Consider the following 21,726-nt stretch of genomic DNA (forward strand, 5'->3'; position numbering starts at 1 on the left):
TGTCAAGAGAAGAGAGCCACCATAACTTGCGGGTTTCTTGGCACTTTTTCTTTCGAAAAAAGATAGGCTGAAAAATTGCTCTTGTGAAATTGCCAAATCACTCCCTAATTATTGTATTTAGAAAAAACTTGTGGATATCATATCGATAATTGAAAATATAGATTGTTTTGGGTATTTGCTAGGCAATTTCGCGGAATCATTTTTGCAGAGACATCAGCCAGCTCAGATGAATTCAATCAATAAGACAAAAACTTAAAAAAGTGAGCCTGTGTGGCATTTATCTCATGCAAAAGTGAGCCTCAAAATGGCTTTCTGTGAAATTGCCTAGGAAATTCCTTGTTTACAGTCCATGAATATTGTTGGCTTTGGGTCGGACCTGAGATGACCCATGTTTAATATTCAAAGCTCAATCTGTAATTAGTTGGGTCGGGCCCAAGTTCTTGGAATGAGGCCCGACTTGAGTTGAGTTAACAAGGCTCTCTTACAAGCCCGAGTCCAACTAGCCAAACCGATTCTGGGCCAAGTCTAGGTTAGAACTTAGAAGGACAACTCAACCTGGTTGGCGAAATTGGAGAATAGAGAACCCCCAGGATGTGGGTAGGACCCATAACCCAAAATTGCACCAATAGGAGGTTCCTGATCATCTTGATAAATTGAAAATGGATGGCTCAGATTGTTACAATGGTCCCATCTAGAACATGAATCCATTGTCCAAGTCATTGTTTAGAAACTCCCTGAGTCAATCGTTAATTTGCACGAGTTGACTGGGTTGCACATTGGATTCTGAGTTTGATCCAGCCAATATATTAGGAAACTTTTATAATTGGCTCCAATTAGAACATCAATGATCATCAAAACTCTTTTACGGTTTCTTAACGAAAAGCTAAACCCTTGATATTTTGTAAATTTTACCTTCCGCAAGGGATGTTCTTTCTGCACGGGACTAGGACCATGTGGGTTGTCTTGTGACGTTCTACAAGATCAACGGTCTTGATTGCACGGAATCGGGCTTATTGATGGCGGGCCCATCAAATGAATGGTTCTGATGGGTATCATGATACAAAGAAGCATGCTTATTACTATACAATGGTGTTTAGGGCTGTAAACGGATCGAATTCGGAGTGGATATGGCTATATCTGAATTTGATTACAGTATACACTATCCGAATTTGGATTCGGATTCGGATTCGACGGATATTTAATATCTATTACCGAATTTGTATCCGTCGGATATTGTTCGAATTCGGATATTATCCGTATCCGTTTATCCGGTAAATTCGAACATTTTATTGCAGCACTTTATCTTTTTTCTCCTACTTACTAGAATGAATTTTCCAAACCCTAAAACTAGACCTCTACATTCTCTTCACAAAATTAACTCTTAAACCCTAAAATATATGAGATCCTCTTCTTCCTTTTAAAACAAAGGCAGAGAGAGAGAGAGAGACAGAGGGAGGCGATGGGGATGGATGATAGTGTTGGCAGTGGTCTTTGGGTTTTTCCTTTTTTTTTTTTGTAAATGATGGAATGGGTTTGGGTTATTTTGATGGAATGGGTTTGGGCTATTTTTGTTTTTATTTTTATTTTTCTAAAAAGAATATTCACTTTTCTTATAGAAACAAAAGATAGTTTGTCATTACTAAAAATAAATATTAATGATATTATTAATAATAAATAAAAATGATTTACTTCTCGGATTCGGATGTTAAACGGATCGGATATACCATTTACCAGATTCGCATCCGCTAAGAGCCGGATATCTCATAAACGGATTCGGATAATATCCGCTTGAAACAGATTCGGATAATATTCGCTTTAAACGGATTCGGATGCGGACGGTAATCGAATTTCCGAATATCCATTTACACCCCTAATGGTGTTGGCGTTTTGTAGTGTGGCCCACATTGGTGGGACCCACTCTAAGAGAAAACATTGGCTTTCCTTATTCACTTATACTCTATTCACGAAGGGAGTCTTAGGGATAAATCCCCAAAACACTTAAGTGTTTTGAAACTCTAAAACACTTAAGTGTTTGAAGTGTGGAAGGACATAAATTCTTGTGTGCCGAAATCTATAAATATGGGTTGCGTGGGAACACCACTCATACCTTATAACAAAGTTCCATCATAAAGAGGGTCCATAATCTAAGAGGAAAATCTGTGCCTGCGATTCCATTGATCGAGCCCTAAGGTCTTCTACAAATTGGAAGGTCTCTCTTATCTTGTTCGTGCGCAGCGGAGATCATGTTCGTGTTCGCGGTTCGTCAAAGCTTGAGGAATTCGTGATCTTTGATTTTTATCGCCATGGCCAGAGCTATGTTCCGCATTAATTTCAAATTAAATAAAGTTTAACAGTTGGTATCACAGCCCCCTTCAGGTGTGGCGATTGATCAAGATAGATTCAATTTAAGGTTGATTATTTTTGCTAAACTAAGGATTGAAACACCATTAAAATATCCCAGGAAAAATCAAGTTTCATGTTTCTGTGATTTTTTAAATCCGACGAAAGTTAGGTTCGACGGGTGACCGGACAACAAGGGATCATTGCCGACCACCAGACGAAACTTACCACCCAAACAGATCATCATTTGGACGGTTGGATCATCGCCAGAGGCGACTCCAACTTTTAACGGAAACCCTCTTTGCGTTAAATTTACAGAGAAGAAGGTTGAAGGCGCGTTTCGCGCTACTAAGCTTGATGACGCTGTGCGTCACTGAACTAAAATAAGTAAAGATTTTATTTTGTAATCTAAATAATAGGGAATGATATATTCAGTCTTTTCTTCCCTTTTCTTCCGACAGCTCCTCCAGTGTTTTTATGATTATATATTTACACTAAGCCGCTTGGATACGGGGATTTTAGAATCCAGGTTTTTAGTTTGAAAACAGTGTAAAAGACGGTTCATGATCAAGCTGCTGTATGCTGTCTTGACAGCGTTTCTTGGATTTTAAGTGAGAAATCCAGGTTTAAAAAATCTCCCCCGCATCCTGAGATTTCTAAAACCTAGAAATATGGGAGGATATGCTACTCTCTTGCTGACGGAAAGAAGGGCGATAAGTAAAAAATGAGTCAAAAACGACGGCTGGTCCGCTTCTCTTGTCTCTTAGCTACAATTTTGAAGAAATCCCGGATTCTAAAATCCGCGTATCCAAACGGCCCCTAAATGTGGTGGGCTGAGTAAGAAAAGGGGCAAATATGTCTTTGCCTTTGAATAATAAATTCCCTCACCGATTCACATGTCATCATGATGTCATCGAGCGTCTCGGTGACCCAGTTCACGTGATGCAAGTCAATATATACGGGAAGTGATATTTACGCCCCTTTTAATCACCAGGGACACCCAGCACCAGTGTACGGGGCAATCAAACCCACTAGAATTTTCTAACGTCAAGTACATTAGCCCCACTTTAGTCATTGATACACTGGCACTGGGTGTCCCTGGTGATAAAAAAGGGGCGTAAATATCACTTCCCCCCCCCCCCCCACACACACACACACATATATATATATATATATACATAGAGAGAGAGAGAGAGAGAGAGAGAGAGAGATTATATGACGCCCGATCGGGCATGACCTTGGAAAAAGCGCCACCCTTGATGTTTGACCCAGCAGCAGCCCCTTAAAAAGATGAAAAAGGGGGCTCTTGTTGGATCAAATATCAAGAGTGACGCTTTTTTCAAGGTCATGCCCGATCGGGCATCATATATATATTATAATAAAGAGGAACGTCTATTTTACTGTTCATTTATGCTTATGTGTCGGCCTCCCCTTTCGTCTTACCATATATTTTCTACGTTTTTAAGAAACTTTGCTTACGTGTCAGCCCTCCCTTTCGTCTCACCTAGAGAGATAAAATCTCCGCCCGATATTTTCGAGATTTTCTCTTGATATTTTCTCACCCCTTTCGTGTTACATAGAGAGAGAAAATTTCCGCCTGATATTTTTGAGATTTTCTCTCGATATGTTCTCTCTCTCTCTCTCTCTCTCTCTCTCTCTCTTTCTCTCGATTTTCATTTGTATCCCCATCTAAAAAGGACTTAAATTCGAGATTTACTGTTCACCGTTAAGGTGGCAGCCTCCTCTTCCTCTACATATCTACGTGGCTTTTTTTTTTTCGTTTTTTTGTTACGTATAGATTTAATTAATTTCCAACTCCAAAAGGCAGTCTCTTCAACTTCCCGTTTTCGACAAGTCTCCTCATCTATACTATCTATATAAAGCTGGATGTGGTACGCTGAGGGTGTGCCACGTGGCACCCCCTCTGCCAACCGCATTCACCCTTTCTTTTTTTAATGCACATCTATTCACAATGCAACCACTTCTTTTTTTTAACGCATCTATTTACTGTCCTTTCTTTTTTTAACGCGTCTATTCACAATGCAACCCTTTCTTTTTTTAACGCATCTATTCTTTTTTAACACATCTATTCACTGCAACTATTCAACCGGTTACTAATAACCGTTTTATTCTCAATCAGCCCTTTTTTTTCTCAAGCATCTATTCATTTCTAATAACGCATCTTTTTGTGACTTTCCAATTGTGACTTTTCATAAATACCTCCTCACTTCCATCGAATAATTGAAGCAGAATCCTCTAATCTGTGGTGGTGCCACGTGTCAAGCCCTCCGCCATCCAGCAATTTTAAAAAGCCCTCTTTATCACGTTTTGGAAAATCTATCAATTATAGAAAACTATTAAATTTCCTCTTAAAACCTACTAAATCTCCTATAATCTCTCCCTCTCCTTATTAGTTACGTTTTAAAGAGAAAGTGGGAGAAGATTTTGACGCATGACATATCCATATCAACCAATTAAATCTCCTATAATATCTCTCCTTCTTTATTTTTTACGTTTTAAAGAGAAAAAATTGCCTTTCCAAACGTACCCACTATTTATATAAAGATGGATGTGGAATGCTGAGGGTGTGCCACGTGGCACCCCCTTTGCCCGCATTCAACCTTTTCTTTTTTTAACGCACATCTATTCACAATGCAACAATTTTCTTTTTTTAACGCATCTATTCACTGTCTTTTATTTTTTAACGCATCTATTCACAATGCAACCCTTTCTTTTTTTAACGCATCTATTCTTTTTTAACACATCTATTCACTGCAACTATTCAACCGGTTACTAATAACCGTTTAATTCTCAATCAGCCATTTTTTTTCTCAAGCATCTATTCATTTCTATTTATTTTATTTTTTACGCATCTATTCATTTCTAATAACACATCTTTTTGTGACTTTCATAAATACCTCCTCACTTCCATCGAATTATTGAAGCGGGGAATCCTCTAAGCTGTGGTGGTACCACGTGTCAAGACCTTCTCCATCCAGCAATTTTAAAAAGCCCTCTTTATCAAGTTTTGGAAAATCTCTCAATTATAGAAAGCTATTAAATTTTCTTTTTAAACCTACTAAATCTCCTATAATCTCTCCCTCTCCTTATTAGTTACGTTTTAAAGAGAAAGTGAGAGAAGATTTTGTCGCATGACATATCCATATCAACCAATTAAATCTCCTATAATATCTCTCTCTCTTTATTTTTTACGTTTTAAAGAGAAAAATTGCCTTTCCAAACGTACCCACTATCTATATAAAGCTGGATGTGGTACGCTGAGGGTGTGGCATGTGGCACCCCCTCTGCTCGCATTCAGCCCTTTCTTTTCTTAACGCACATCTATTCACAATGCAACCATTTCTTTTTTTAACGCATCTATTCACTGTCATTTATTTTTTTAACGCATCTATTCACAATGCAACCCTTTTTTTTTAACGCATCTATTCTTTTTTTTAACACATCTATTCACTGCAACTATTCAGCCGGTTACTAATAACCGTTTTATTCTCAATCAGCCATTTTTTTCTCAAGCATCTATTCATTTCTATTTATTTTATTTTTTTGACGCATCTATTCATTTCTAATAACGCATCTTTTTGTGACTTTCCACTTGTGACTTTTCATAAATACCTCCTCACTTCCATCGAATTATTGAAGCGGAATCCTCTAAGCTGTGGTGGTGCCATGTGTCAAGCCCTCCTTCATCCAGCAATTTTAAAAAGCCCTCTTTATCATGTTTTGGAAAATCTCTCAATTATAGAAAGCTATTAAATTTCCTCTTAAAACCTACTAAATCTCCTATAATCTCTCCCTCTCCTTATTAGTTACGTTTTAAAGAGAAAGTGGGAGAAGATTATGACGCATGGCATATCCATATCAACCAATTAAATCTCCTATAATATCTCTCCCTCTTTATTTTTTACGTTTTAAAGAGAAAAAATTGGCTTTCCAAACGTACCCTAATCAATATCTATTAAATATCGCCTCTTCGTATCTTTCCTATGTCAATGATTCCGTTACAAAAAGTATTTGCTTTAATAGAGTCCTGATTTGCTTTAACTTAAAAAATCTATTAAGTATCGCCGATTCCTGTCTCTCTCTAACTTCCCAAGACCCTAACGGATCTTTTACCCATGTATGTAGGGGTGTAAACGGATCGAATTCGAATAGGATATGGCTGTATCCGAATTCGATTACAGTATGCACAATCCGAATTCGGGTTCAGATTCGAATGTGACGGATATTTAATATCTATTACCGAATTCGTATCCGTCGAATATTTTTCGAATTTGGACATTATCTGTATCCGTTTATCCGGTAAATTCGAACATTTTATTGCAGCACTTTATCTTTCTTTTCCTTCATACTCCTCGAATAAATTTTCCAAACCCTAAAACCAGACCTCTATCTTCTCTTTACACAATTAACTCTCAAACCCTAAAATATATGAGATCATCTTCTTCCTTGTAAAACAAAGGCAGAGAGAAAGAGGCGGTGGGGATGGATGATGGTGTTGGTAGTTGTCTTTCGGTTTTTTTTTTTTTTTAATGTATATGATGGAATGGGTTTGGGCTATTTTGAACAGGGGAAGTGGGAGTGATGATTGTAGAAGATGAAGAGAAATGGGGATGGAGATGGGGATTGGGTTAGAGATGGAGGTGACTGGCGGTGATGGATGTGGCTGTGAGAAGGTGGAGAAGAGCGGCGGTGGATTTTGGTGGGATTGGATGCACCAAGGAATGCCGAAGATGGTGTCTCAGCCTCCTCCTTTCTCCTCTCTCTTGCTTTTCCTTGCAAACCTTAGAAGTCTCATCTTTTAATTGCATTTTGGGTTTTTATATAACCCTAAGTTGAAAAATTGATCTGAGCCGTCCATTTACCATCAATGACTATGGCCTTTTTGCTCTAGAATTCTCTAGAAACTATGACATCTTCTTTCAATCACCATCATCCATTTGTCTCTTTCATCCTACAGCCCACATTTGTTGCTTCATAAAGAAGCCATGTCAAACTTCAAGAATGCCCTTAAAATGAGAGATTACTTCATTTCCTACCAAAAACACTTTTTGTTTTTGTTTTTTTTCTGAAAAGTAAATTCACTTTTCTTTTAGAAACAAAAGTTAGTGTGTCATTACTAAAAATAAATATTAATGATATTATTAATAATAAATAAAAAGGATTTACTTCTTGGATTCGGATGTTAAACGGATCGGATATACCATTTACCAGATTCGCATCCGCTAAGAGCCGGATATCTCATAAACGGATTCGGATAATATCCGCTTGAAACAGATTCAGATAATATTCGCTTTAAATGGATTCGGATGCGGACGGTAATCGAATTTTCAAATATCCATTTACACCCCTACATATACGGATGTTTCTCCTCAAATCGCATCTCCTTTATCTCTCCATCAATCTCGCAACAGAAGCATCCTCTCAAACATTTCAAGGTGAGTGTTTATCCTTTGTGTGTGGGTATTTTTTATTATTTTTTTTGGTTTTAGGATGCCGTGATACTTTTCCTTCAAATTCCCTACACCATCGAACAAAGAATCACATGGTCTTCTGGGAGTGCAATCCACATTAGTGCAATTTTCAGAGATACGAATCAGCATCCTATAAAATTCTTTTAATCTAGGCATGACCTTTGATGAGCTTCACTGAGTATTGAATTTGGTGAAAAATTTCGGATGAAGATGGCCATTTTGTATCTAAGCGTCTTAATGCAGCCATTTGGATATTTGCATTCGGACTTTTAATTTTTTATATTCTCAGTATTTTCAAATTAGGGGAAGAATTTATATTTAAATTGGTAATATTGAAGCCGTTCCCCAAAAAATGGTGATTTTGGATATAAGCATTTTTTATTGCAGCTATTGGTTTTTGGAATTTATGAGGGATATTCTGTGGAACTTCTTCAAGAGAAATTCATGATCTGTATGTTTCAAAAACATGGAGTGGGAGCTCAATTATGGCCGAGCGGGATGAATTTGACTAATAATATTACATAAGTTTCTCTTTTAGCGGAACCACAGTACAGTCCTTCCTGCAGTACTAATAATCAGAATCATTTCTTATTCTCCTATTAGATTGCTTTAAATAAATCTGCTTAAATTCTTAATTGTAGACACCCCATTTTGCTCTACCTTAATCGATAAAGAAATTAGGGTTTGTTTTCCGTCGGTTTTCCAATGTCTTTCTTTCCCGCGTCCGTTTGTTACATTTCTAAATATTTTTGGTCGTTTCCGTCGTGTTTCGTATTTTCCCGCTAAATGTTGAGAAGGATTATTCAGAAAAATCTAAACCAGAGAGAATTGGGACCCGTTTGGTGGGCCCGCATTGGGTGCTTCGATTAAATTTGGATCGAGAAAGTTGGACCCATTTGGTGGGGCCGCATGATGCATTTTGATTAAATTTGGACTCGTTTGGTGGGCCCGCATTGAACATTTGTTTAAAATCGAATCAACCGAGGGCCCACATTGTGGGGCCCGCGTTGTGGGGCCTCAGTGGGGCCTCTTGTGAGGCCTCTTATGAAGAGCAATGATGGTAGCTCTCCACTAAGAAACATGATGGGCCCTCCACTAAGAGCAATAATGATGGACTCTCCACTAAGAAACATGATGGGCCCTCCACTAAGAGCAATAATGATGGACTCTCCACTAAGAAACATGATGGGCCCTCCACTAAGAGCAATAATGATGGACTCTCCACTAAGAAACATGATGGGCCCTCCACTAAGAGCAATAATGATGGACTCTCCACTAAGAAACATGATGGGCCCTCCACTAAGAACAATAATGATGGATTCTCCACTAAGAGGGACAACATGATGAGCTCTCCACCAACATATCTCTCTCTCTCTTTCTCTCCCTATATATATCTCCCTTCCCATCCAAAAAAAAAAAAAAAAAAAAAAGAAATTTATCTTCCATTATCTCTTTCTCTTCCATTATCTCTTCTAATCACTCCCTCCAATCCCTTTCCTCAATATATTCTTCCATCCCTCTCCCTAATATTCTTCTTCCATTATCTCTTCACTCCCTCAATCACTCCCTCTAAACACTCCAGAGAAAGCGAAAGACGGCGGAGCGGATCGGCGGCGGCAGGATTTTTTATATTTTTTGGATTGGGCGGAGATCTTCACCACAGGTAGGTGCATTGTTCTCAAAATATTTCTGTATTTTTTCGAATTTTTCTGATTTTTTCCGCAAATTGTGTTTTAAAAATGGAAAACTCTTCAAAAAACATCTTTTGACGAAGAAAAATTAAATTATATACCAAACAGATTCTAAAATTAATGAAATTTCGTGGGAAAATAATATGTTACTGATTCATTTTACCATGAATTTTTAAAGAGTTTTGGAGTTTATTTGGTATATTATTTAATATTTTCTTTGAAACTTATCAGATTTTAGGAGAATTTTTACTAACATCAGATCATCATTAAAATTCATAAAATTTTTACAGTAGTCTTATCTTCCATATTACTTGTTACTGTAAAATTTTCGTGTGATTTGGATCTGTTTTAATATGGGATGTAGTGTTAATTTATAATCTGGTCTGGAAATTGTAAAATCCGAAATTGGTAGTAAATAATTTCTAAAATTCATGAAAATCTCACTGCATGCTATTTTGATTCATATAGTATTTATGTAGAAATTTCATAGAATTTAGAGTTATATTTCTACTAGCTTATGTGTTAATTGTGCAATCTGGACATTTAATGGTTTAATCAAGATTAAATGTGAATTTAATGTAAAAATATGCAAAACTCATCCTGTAAGCTACATACATTTTCATCTTGCTGCTGTAGAAATTTCAAATCATTTCGAATTTATTTGCAACAATTTCACTTGTAAAACCGCTCATATGCTTAAAATTGATAAAATCCATGGAAAATTCGAAATTAATTGAAAATCATATAAAAATTCCTAAAGAACTTTAAAATTCTGTCACATGTTCACTCCTCAATCCATTGAAACAGAAATTTTAGGATCTTTAGATTTTCCTGGAAAAATTGCCCGTGCATCCATAATCATATCCCAATTGCAACTTGATCTTTGACAATTTGAATATTTAAGTTATAGCATGTTGTTGGCTCCGAGGTTAGTGTCCACGGAAATCTTGAGATTCTGCCAGGCAATAAGATGCTATAACCTAAGTATTAAATTTCACAAGAAAAGAGCGCACGATTCCCTCCTTTGGATGCCATTCAAGGCCGAAATTGGTGAACCCTAGAACCATTGGTAATCCTTAAATGTCTAGAAACTGAAAATCTTCGAAATCTGAAACTCATTAACCTCGAGAACTTAAATCGATTTATCTTGTGTCTTTCGGAACCATTGGATTATGGTTTCCAATCTAAGAACCATTAGAGCCCAATTTAGGAACACTGGTGTCGTGCCGTGTCCTAGGTTTTAGGGAGTCCTAGAGTTAGGAGTCCAGCCTCATCACGGACGCTTGCTATGAATAGCAACCGTACCATAGGTCTAGTTACACTAGTCACCCGATCTTTCCCTAGGACAAGCCTAGTAAACTAGGATGTAGGCAAAACCTGCATTAGTCTAAGGGACAACTTGCATTCAGATAAGAATCATATAGCATCTTAGATGAAATCCTAAGATAATAAAATCCTCAACTTGAATTAAATAATTCCTCTTAAAACTGTTGAAACAGTCAAATCCGTCTAAGTCGGTGTCCTAGTTGAGTTAGGCATATATAGCTTAGCTTAGGTGCACCGAACTACGTCGACTCTGATCCCAGTGAGGCTTGGGTACGTAGGCAGCTTGGATGTCTGACGGCATACCACCCGCGAGTCGGCACCACAACAAATTGTGGTGTTTTGTATATTAATTTTCTTGTAAATACTTAATCAAATCAGTTAGGGTTTTCCATGAAATTAGAATTCTAGGAGAACTTTCACTTAGAATGAATCCAGACAAATTAATAAATCAAGATACACATCTAGGATTCACATTGAAATTAGATTCTAGGATGCATGTCACTTAGTTCGCACATTAACATAGAGTTGAATGAGCCATTTAAAATAAATTTAAAAGAGTTAGCTTTTGGAATCGAAGACCGATTATCGGACAAGAATGGTGCATGTGGTGGATAACTCCCCATACCTTCCATTCTCGTAACCAGGTAGCGAGTCTAGATTTCTGGTTAATTACGGGTCCTAGATCCCACATCTAGGTGGCGACTCTGTCAGTCTCTTTCGTGTGAAATTCGGATTGCCTTAGTGATCCCAAGTTCACATAAAAGATGCATTAAAATCAATACTAAAAGGCACACGCCAATCGAGTGGGAACGAGAGACCAAAGGAGAGCGCGCGGCGGCTCGCGCCCCACGCCCCTCTCGCGGGATCATGTCCCACATTAATATAATAGGCTATCGTTTCTATTCCCTAATGAATATAGTCCTTCTTCCTTCCCACACCACCAGCGTGAAAGCCGCGGTGTTGCCTTGGCTGGATTTTTTTTTTTTTGGATTCGTCCTAAATATTACCGGTAAAAAGTTGGAAATAAAACTTTGCTTTGTTTCTTCGTTTATTTATTTATATTTTCTGTTGTTTCTCTGTTTAATGCACTTCCCCATATTTACTTATGCAGATTCAATTCTTGGAGTCAGTTGAGTGACAATATGTGATTTGAGGAAGTTTACTATTTGTTATTTCTAAGATTCTTAAGGTATTGATGGTGTTGTCGGTGGTCTTTTGTGCCCAGCCACAGGCCTATGCAAGGCTGTAATCCAAATCATTCTTGCTTTACATGGATCAGAAAGAAGAGGGTTGTGCTGTGTTATGCCTAAAATTGGTAACAGGTTATGGTAGGGCTGGATGGTCCGAGCTAACAAGTCCCGACTGAAGGGCTGGTTGAGTCCTGCGCTGCACAAGGGTACAGACAAGAAAGAAAAGGGTCAGAGGACCAACCCGGAGTGATACTCCGGACGGGCGCTTCGACACTCAAGTCAGTATGAGCAGGAGTGCAGAGCAATGTCAGAGCAAAAGCTTAGAGTTTTGATTCTCAGATTTCAGGACCCTCACCTTAGTACAAGTGAAGGCTATTTATAGTGATTCTGAGCCACCTGTCTAGGACAGGTGGTAGTTCTGAGCCACCTGTCCAAGACAGGTGGTGGCCTCCGTATGGACCAGGTCTCATACCTAAGGAGGGCAGGTGGAAGTCCCTGATTGGTCCAGGTGTCACACCTAGTTAGGGACAGGTGTTGGCCTTCCAACGGTCCTTGTGAGGGCCACGTGCCAGCAGCCAATTGGATGCTGAGTTCGGACCCATCAGTGCTGAGTCCGGATTCCCTCAGTGCTGAGTTCGGACCCCATCAGTTGCCCCCTGGTTCTTCGAGCCATGAGAGTGGCTAGAAGAAGCAAAGAGAAGGTAAAGACAGCGTCTGGCCGGCCTTAAGGCCTCTGGGCAGCTCAGGCCGGACTCAGATTCAGCTAGGAGAAATCGTGGCCGGACAGGAGCCTCCGGGCGCCCTGGCCTGGCCTTGAAGTTTGGCCTGAAGGAGCACGGCCGGGCAGAAGGCTTTCGGTTATCCAGTATGGCTAGATTTTGGACCAGAAGTCTGGCCGGCGAGGCTTCCTGGGCGTCATAGCCGGGCGTAATTGGTTCGGGCGGTTCATGCGGTCCTGTCCGGCTAAGGCTGTGGACGGCCAGCCGGGCAGGTCTTTGCCTCACAGGTCTTTTGTCTTCTAGCGCTTTTGTCGTCTAGCGAATGCGCCATATCCTGTCCGGCCAGCCGGATAGGTCTTTTGTCTTCTAGCGCTTTTGTCGTCTAGCGAATGCGCCATATCCTGTCCGGCCAGCCGGACAGGTCTTTTGTCTTCTAGCGCTTTTGTCGTCTAGCGAATGCGCCATATCCTGTCTGGCCAGCCGGACAGGTCTTTTTAGCGCTTTTGTCGTCTAGCGAATGCGCCATATCCTGTCCGGCCAGCCGGACAGGTCTTTTGTCTTCTAGCGCTTTTGTCGTCTAGCGAATGCGCCATATCCTGTCCGGGCAGCCGGACAGGTCTTTTGTCTTCTAGCGCTTTTGTCGTCTAGCGAATGCGCCATATCCTGTCCGGCCAGCCGGACAAGTCTTTTGTCTTCTAGCGCTTTGGAACCTGTGCCTTGTATTTAATGCGGACGGCGCATTTAATGCGGACGGCGCATTTAATGCGAACGGCGCATTTAATGCGGCAGGTGACGTGGCGCACTCCGGCTGGCGGGAAAAGGACGGGATTTTTCCCGCTCTTCCCAGCCTCTCTATATATACTGAAGTTTACTCTTCATTATTTACTTTTCATCTTTTACTCTCCTCCTCTTCTGTTCGGCTATTCAAGTTTTCTGCCCGCTTCGGATCAGTGAGCCCGGAGATCTTCGTCCAACACTTCAGTTCGGTAATCTCTTTTAGCTTTTCTTTTCTTCCCTTTTTAATGTCTAGCACTAGTTCGGAGACGGACTCTAGCTCAAAGGAGTCCGGTTCGACCAGTACCACCACGGGGTCCGGGGCGTCAGAGAGGGCGGTGCCGGCCTCACCTATGGAGGCCGGTGTTGAGGACGAAGAGATAGTAATCGTATTAGACGAGGAGAGCGGTGAGGAAATGAGTGTGGACTTAGACACAATCCCGGTCCGTGGGGACGGACCGGACCGGGTAGAAACCAGCGACGATGAAGAAGACGTTGAAACGGTAGTTCCTCGCTCGCCGCGCATGCCTGTCGAGGTGATAGCGGAGGCACAGATGGAAGCCAACCCACAGTATAACATCGGGGCCCTGTACGAGGTGAACCATCTGTGGCCGGGCAAACTTCAGACCGTCAGGGACAAATACTGTATTCCTAGTCGGTACATTTTGAGGGCGGCCGTTGAAGGGGACCGGGCCAGCAACGATAGTGCAGACCTTTGCCTATATGAAGAGGCCTTACGGGCCGGACTTAGGCTCCCCTTCCACCCCTTTTTTGCTGACGTATTGAATTATTACGGGCTGGCGGTTACACAGGTCGTCCCAAACTCTTGGAGAACGCTGGTCGGTTTCTTGTACCTTCTGGGAGTCCGGCTCCGTAGGAACCCCACTGTGCCCGTCTTCAGGATGTGTGCGCACCTGAAGAGGCATAAGGACGGCGGCTGGATCTACATTAGCCAGAGGCCTGAAGTGAGAATGATCACTGGGATACCTACTTCCATTCACACATGGAAGAACAGGTTTTTCTACATAAAGGACACCGTGCCGGGCTCCCACTGGCCGTTCTCATTACAATGGAGAACGCCGGACACTCGTCGCCTTAGTAAGAAACCAGCCCTTGAGGACTATGACCATATGACCTTCGCTCTGATCAAAGAAGAGCTCAAGCGAGGTCAAATACACTGCTCAGAGTTCGAAGAGGAGGCCGAGCTGGTAGCTCTCGGGGTCAGTCGTGCGACGCCGGCACGTATGTAGACTCTTTAGGCCAGCATTTTATTTTCCTGAACTGTTCTTCAATTTTTCATAGTTCTGACTGCGTTCCGTTCTCTCTCGCAGAAATGGTGAAGCAGATGTCCCTGTTGGACAGAATCAAGCAGACCTCCCAAGCGTCCCCAGCGCAGGAGCAGCCCCAAGCCAAGGGCAAGAAGAGGAAGGTGCCGGAGTCGACTCCGCCGATGGTCGCACTGGCTAAGCCTCTGAAAAGCAGCCGGGCGACGCATAAGCTTGCCCTATCGAGCCGGGCAGATACCACGGGTCAGAGCTCCAAGTCTGGAGGGACGACAGGGCCGCAACACGGCGGGGCAGTTCGGGGCATCGCTGCCGCCACGACGGTTGGAGGCGACAACGTCTTCCGCCCGAACTGGGCCGTGCAGAAAACGGACATCGGCCTGGGGGATACCCGGGTGGCCACGGAATTGATGTACAAGGGCGTCCTCCCACGCGACCGGTTAGAAGTCGAGAAAGAGGTGCCGGAGACCTGCGAAGCGGCAATCAGCTCCGCCCTCTATCAACTCCAAGTCTACTCGAGGGACATGGCTAAGAAACGATATCTCTTCTTTGAGACGATCACAAGGATCGAGTCCGAGAAGGCCCAGCTCCAGAAAGAGAACAGCGAGCTTACCGAAGCCGTCCAGATCAAAGAAGCCGAACTCAACAGCTTACAGGACAAACTGCAGAGGGTCAAGAACCAGGCCGTGCAGGATCTCCTAAGTTCGGCGGAGAGGGCCGGAAAGAAGGAGAAGGCGGCCGTGGAGAAGGCCGTGAAGGAGACCGAGGAGAGGAAGGAGGTTCAGCACTTCGACTTGGGCCTCCAGGCCTATAGGGCAGGTTTCCTTCTCTGCTCCGAGCAGGTGAAGAGGCTTCACCCCGGCGTTTCCCTGGACGGACTGACCGTTCCGTATGCACCTCCGGAGGGGGAGGATGACGAAGAGGAAGACGAACCGGACTCCTCCCGGCCTGTTGAGATGGATGCGGAGGTGACTGTGGCCGCAGTCTCCTCTGCTGAGGTCGGCGAGCTTGCAACCCTCACTCCCACAGAGGTTGTCATCGAGGGAGTGGCCGACGAGGAGGCCTGAGTAGCAGCCCTCTTGCTCTTATCTTTCTTTTTGGTGGCATGTTTTTTGCACAGTTCGTAAGGCCCATTCTTTGTAAGCCAGCTCGGCGAAGAGAGCAATTTTGTAATATGAATACTATGAATACAAATACACTTTTGTTCAACTGTCTGTACGGCATTCTTGTTTTTTGTACACATAATTTCTGTGCTGCTTTCTTCTCTTTCTGTCGAGCCGGAGTGGTTGTCCGTCGTTGACCGAGAGGGTCTGTGAGCCATTTACAACGAGCCGGAGTGAACCACTTCAACCCCACTTCGACGACCGAGAAGGTCTGCAAGCACCGAGCTGGGAGCTAAATATGCAAACACTTAGATTCTTTGGAAGTGGTTTCAACTACGGGCGTCCTCGGCTGGAACTGATCTCCAAGCCACTAGGATAAGCCGGAGTGCACCACTACTGCTCGTCCTAAGTCTGCGAGAACCGAGCTGGGAGCTTGGTACGCAAACACTTAGAAAATATTTGAAGGTGGTTTCCACTGCGGGCGTCCTCGGCTGGAACTGATCTCCAAGCCACTAGGATGAGCCGGAGTGCACCACTACTGCTCGTCCTAAGTCTGCGAGAACCGAGCTGGGAGCTTGGTACGCAAACACTTAGAAAATATTTGAAGGTGGTTTCCACTGCGGGCGTCCTCGGCTGGAACTGATCTCCAAGCCACTAGGATGAGCCGGAGTGCACCACTACTGCTCGTCCTAAGTCTGCGAGAACCGAGCTGGGAGCTTGGTACGCAAACACTTAGAAAATATTTGAAGGTGGTTTCCACTGCGGGCGTCCTCGGCTGGAACTGATCTCCAAGCCACTAGGATGAGCCGGAGTGCACCACTACTGCTCGTCCTAAGTCTGCGAGAACCAAGCTGGGAGCTTGGTACGTAAACACTTAGAAAATATTTGAAGGTGGTTTCCACTGCGGGCGTCCTCGGCTGGAACTGATCTCCAAGCCACTAGGATGAGCCGGAGTGCACCACTACTGCTCGTCCTAAGTCTGCGAGAACCGAGCTGGGAGCTTGGTACGCAAACACTTAGAAAATATTTGAAGGTGGTTTCCACTGCGGGCGTCCTCGGCTGGAACTGATCTCCAAGCCACTAGGATGAGCCGGAGTGGTCCAGCGCTGTATGTTGGTGTTTATATAAGTGACTCAAAGAGGGACACTTGTTCGGGAAACTTATTTTATTCATTCCGGAACTTGGATAATTACAGCAGTTCTTTACAAGTCTACGAAGGCAAACAAAATCACTGATAGTAGATCCGAAGATTCCTAGAATTCCAGGCGTGCGGTAGCATCTGTTCGTCAAGGGACTCTAGCCGATAGCTTCCTGGGCGGATGACTTCTTTGACTCGGTACGGCCCTTCCCAGGTCGGAGAGAGCTTGCCTACTCTTCTTGGCTGGGAAACGGAGGCCTTCCTCAGGACTAGGTGGCCGGCACGGAATTCTCTTGGTCGGATCTTGACGTCATGATATCTGGACACTTTCTGCTTATAGGCCGCAGCCCTGATCTGAGATTCCTCACGGACTTCTTCAAGCAAGTCAAGGTTGGCACGGAGTCCGTCCCCGTTGAGCTGCTCGCTAAAATGGACGATCCTTGGGGAGGGGACGCCGATGTCAACCGGGATCACTGCTTCTGTTCCGAAGGAGAGATTGAAGGGTGACTCGCCTGTAGCCGTGCGCGGAGTAGTCCGATACGCCCAGAGCACATGATACAGTTCGTCTGCCCAACGCCCGGCCTTGCCATCCAGTCTCTTCTTTATCCCCTGCAAGAGGGTCCTGTTCGTCACCTCTGTCTGCCCATTCGTCTGAGGATGTGCCACAGATGTGAACCTCTGCTCTATCTGCAGGTCGGAACAAAACTTTCGGAAGTTCCTTGAGTCGAACTGCTTGCCATTGTCCGTTATGAGGACCCGGGGGATTCCGAACCTGCACACTACTGATTTCCAGAAGAAGTTCTGTACATTCTGCTCTGTGATCTTGGCTAGAGGCTCTGCTTCTACCCATTTGGTGAAATAATCGATGGTGACAACGACGAACTCACGGCCTCCCGAGGCTGGCGGGAAGGGGCCCAGAATATCCATTCCCCATACTGCGAAAGGAAGAGGACTGATGATCGGGGCCATCGGAACGGGGGGCTGGTGGACGGCCGGAGAGAACTTCTGGCACTTCTCACACTTTTTCACAAGGCTCAGAGCGTCCTTCCTCAATGTAGGCCAGTACAGACCTCTCAGGAGGACTTTAATGGCGAGGGCCTTGCCCCCGAGGTGCTCTCCGCAGATTCCTTCATGGGTTTCCTGCAGGGCTAACAAGGCATCACTGGGGCAGAGACACTTTAGATACGGGAGGGTATACGACCTCTTGTACAGAGTCTCGCCATCCAGTGAAAACCTTGCTGCCCGCTGCATGACCTTACGGGCCTCCTTTCTCTCTCCCGGGAGCTCTCCGCTGCGCAGATACCTGATTATCTCATCCATCCAGCACGGCTCATCGTCGATCTGCATCACTACGGCGGACTGGCGATCGATACTGGACCTCTTCAGAAACTCCATGCGGATTTCTCTGAGGGCGGTGTAACCTGATGCTGCAAGCTTCGATAGCACATCCGCCTTTACATTCTCTGTTCGGGGGACTCTGACGACCTCGAAGCTCTTGAACTTGTCAGCCAGACTGCGAACCCTTCCCAAGTACTTGATCATCCGCTCTTCACGGGCTTCATATACCCCCTGGATCTGACAGACGACCAGCTGTGAATCGCAGTACGCCTTCAACCTCTGAGCACGGGTCTGCACAGCGAGATTCATCCCGGCTATGAGCGCTTCGTATTCTGCTTCATTGTTGGACGCACGGAAACCAAACCTCAGGGCATAATTCAGGACGAAGTCCTCTGGTCCAGTGAGAACTAGTCCTGCACCACACCCTGTCTTGTTCGATGACCCGTTCACATACACTTCCCAGAGCGGCTCTCCCAAATCTGGATGCGCGATGACGGACTCAGTCCCGGAGGGCGGTGCTGCTCTGGAAACGATTCGCGGCTCCGGTACAGCCAGCTCTGCTTCTGGAGAAGGAACTGCTACCAGCCCGGGGTCTGGGTCCGGAACTGTGCACTCAGCTATGAAGTCTGCGAGAATCTGAGCTTTGATCGCCGGCCTGGGCAGATACTTGATATCAAACTCGCTGAGCTCCACGGCCCACTTGACAAGTCGGCCTGAAGTGTCTGGCCGGTGGAGGATCTGTCTGAGGGGCTGTCCTGTCAAGACCCTGATCGTGTGCGCCTGGAAGTACGGCCTTAGCTTCCTGGCCGCCATAATGAGGGCGTACACGAGCTTCTCTACTCGCTGATATCTGGTCTCTGCATCGTGGAGGACCTTGCTGACATAGTAGATCGGCTTTTGCTGGTTAGACTCTTCTCTGATCAGTACTGCTGCAACTGCCAAGGGTCCCGCTGAGAGATACAGAATCAGCTCTTCTCCTGGCTCCGGCATGGACAACAAAGGGGGAGAGGATAAGTACTGCTTCAGCTCCTCGAACGCTGCTTGACATTCCGGAGTCCAGGGCGCGGTTTTTATACCTTTGACCGCGTTGAAGAACGGGAGGCATCTTTCGGCGGATTTAGAAATAAACCGCCCCAGGGCTGCCACCAGCCCGGTCAGCCGCTGCACTTCTCTGATAGTATTGGGAGGAGTCAGCTCCATTACTGCCTTGATCTTCTCTGGATTTGCCTCTATTCCTCTCTGGCTTACCATGAAGCCCAGGAATTTGCCTGCCCCGACGCCAAACGTACACTTAGTCGGATTAAGCTTCATGTTGTGTTCCCTCAAGACTTTGAAGGCCTCTTTGAGGTCGGAGACGTGGTTGGAAGCACTTCTGCTCTTCACTAGCATATCATCAACGTAGACCTTCATGTTCCGACCGATCTGATTTCTGAAAAGCTTGTTGACGAGCCGCTGGTAAGTGGCTCCTGCATTCTTCAGTCCGAAAGGCATCACCCGATAGCAATAGGTCCCCTGGTCAGTAACGAACGATGTCTTCGGGATGTCTGACTCGTACATTCTGATCTTATTGTATCCTGAGAAAGCATCCATGAAACTGAGCAGCTCGTGACCTGCAGTAGCGTCAATGAGCTGATCTATTTTTGGGAGTGGGTAGCTGTCCTTTGGGCAGGCCTTATTCAGGTCTGTGAAGTCTATACAGGTCCTCCACTTCCCATTGGACTTTTTTACCATCACCACATTCGCGAGCCAGTCCGGGTACTGGATCTCGCGGACGAAATCGGCCTTCAAAAGCCTCTCCACCTCTTCTCTAATGGCTCTCCGCCTCTCAGGTGCAAAGTGTCTCCGCTTCTGCTTCACGGGCTTGCAGGTCTGATCGACACCGAGCTCATGGGTGCTAATCGACGGGTCGATGCCGGGCATGTCTGAAGGAGTCCAGGCAAAGACATCTGCATTGGCTCTGAGGAACTGAGCGAGATCCTGCTGCGCGGCCTCTGGCAGGGCAGAGCCGATCTGGACAACCCTCTGTTCGTCATCGTTGTTCAATTGAATAGAGATGAGGTCCTCTGCGGGCTCGTTGACTGTGATCTGCGCTTCGTCTCTCAGATCATACAGCTCGATTGGCAAAGACTCAGACGCATTCTTCCCTCTCAGCGCCGCCGCATAGCACCGTCTTGATTGGGGCTGATCCCCTCTGACTTCACCTACGCCTCCTGGCGTAGTGAACTTCATATTCTGATGATAAGCGGAGGGAATAGCTCGGAGGAGGTTCTGGCCAGGGCGTCCTAGAATGGCATTATAGGCTGACTTGGCCTTCACCACCAGGAATGTCACCATGGCGAAGGACTGGCAGGGCGGCTCCCCGATAAGAACTGGAAGCTCAATCTGCCCTTCAACCTTGACAACTTCTCCTGAGAACCCGAACAGATCAGAGTTGGCCGGCTTCAGACGGTCAGTTCCGATCAGCATCTGCTCGAAGGCGTGGTAGTAGAGGATGTCGGCGGAGCTCCCATTGTCGACCAGGATCTTCTTCATTTCCCAGTTCGCCACTAGCATGGTGACGACCAGGGCATCATCATGCGGGAGGATCAGGCCGTCAAGATCTGCTTCTGAAAAGGATATCTCGTTTTCCGGCTTGGCCTTCTTACTGCAGGCATGGACGGCGTTGACCTGCCGGGCATAAGTCCTGCGGGCCGATGAAGAGGTCCCTCCCGCGGTCGGCCCTCCTGAAATGGTACCAATAACACCATGAGGTTGAGGTTGAGGTTGAGGTACCTGAGGAGGGAGAATGGCCGGGGCAGGAGCTTGGATGCGGTCGCCCAGAGGTTGGGTGTCTCGGGGGCTTCTATCTCTGGGCCTCGGGTTGTCCTGGCGCTCCCTTCTGTTGTCATTATTTTTTAAGTACCTTCCGAGGTACCCTCTGCTTATCAGCTGCTCGATCTCCTCCTTGAGATGAATGCATGCATTGGTGTCATGGCCGTGACTCTTATGGAATCGGCAATACCTGGACATATCTTGCGTGCCCGCCTCCGATGTCTGCTTCTTCGGCCATCGGATGAAGTCTTCCTTCCGAATGGCTGCCAAGATTTGAGCCCTGGATGCGGTGAGCGGGGTGTAGCGCTCCCTCGTCGGGGGGCTCCTCTCCTTTCGGGGCCGGGGGGAGCTCCTTTCCTTCCGGGGCGGGCTGCTCTCCTTCCTCTGAGGTCTATCGTCCCTACGTTGCTTGGCAGGGTTCTTCTCCTCGGGTCTTCTCTTGCTGACGGAATCCAGGGCGGCGAGAGTTTCCTCGACGAAAATGTACTCTTCCGCCCCGGTCATCAGATCTGCCAGGGACT

Source organism: Tasmannia lanceolata, unplaced genomic scaffold, assembly GCF_043159265.1.
Source record: "Tasmannia lanceolata isolate RefF3 unplaced genomic scaffold, GAP_Taslan_0.1 ptg000024l, whole genome shotgun sequence".
NCBI classification, from domain to species: domain Eukaryota; kingdom Viridiplantae; phylum Streptophyta; class Magnoliopsida; order Canellales; family Winteraceae; genus Tasmannia; species Tasmannia lanceolata.